The 418-nt window shown below is 60.8% G+C and overlaps 1 protein-coding gene across 1 annotated transcript in view; it reads left to right on the top strand.

Annotated features, from left to right (window-relative positions):
* Positions 1–418, top strand: part of ECSCR (endothelial cell surface expressed chemotaxis and apoptosis regulator) — a 28,176-nt gene that overhangs the window by 1,580 nt on the left and 26,178 nt on the right. The gene's annotated exons all lie outside the window — the stretch shown is intronic.

Below are 418 nucleotides of genomic sequence, written 5' to 3'. Positions count from 1 at the left end.
AAACAACGCCAGCACGGGATGGAGAGAGCGACGGGGCGGGCATAGACAAGCGCATCACAAGGTCAGGGCCAAGGAACCGAATGCCCCAAACCCCTTGGGCTGGATGGGGGCAGAACCAGCCCAGTTTTCCAGTTCCTCCCCTTGTCGAGGAACCGGGGTTAGGGTAAGTCAGAGCCTGCCATGTGCTGAATCTCCTGCGGGCAAGGAAGCTGCTGCTACCTGAAAACCAGCATCCCAGAGCCAGCATCCCAAAACCAGCACGTCCTGGTGCCCAGACTCCCTGGAGCTGCACGGGGAGGCGCAGGGCACGGGGCAGCACCGGCTGCTGAGTTACCCTGGCCCCATGAGGAGCAAATATTTCCAAATCCCTCCCGGAGAGGTTAAGAAATCCCCTCTCGGGTGGGAGGGAAGGACCAGT

The sequence above is a fragment of the Egretta garzetta genome, unplaced genomic scaffold (genome assembly GCF_000687185.1).
Source record: "Egretta garzetta isolate BGI_Z169 unplaced genomic scaffold, ASM68718v1 scaffold60, whole genome shotgun sequence".
In the NCBI taxonomy this organism is placed as follows: Eukaryota; Metazoa; Chordata; class Aves; order Pelecaniformes; family Ardeidae; genus Egretta; species Egretta garzetta.
The sequence above is the reverse complement of the archived record's forward strand: the minus strand, read 5'-3'. Positions and strand labels throughout refer to the sequence as shown.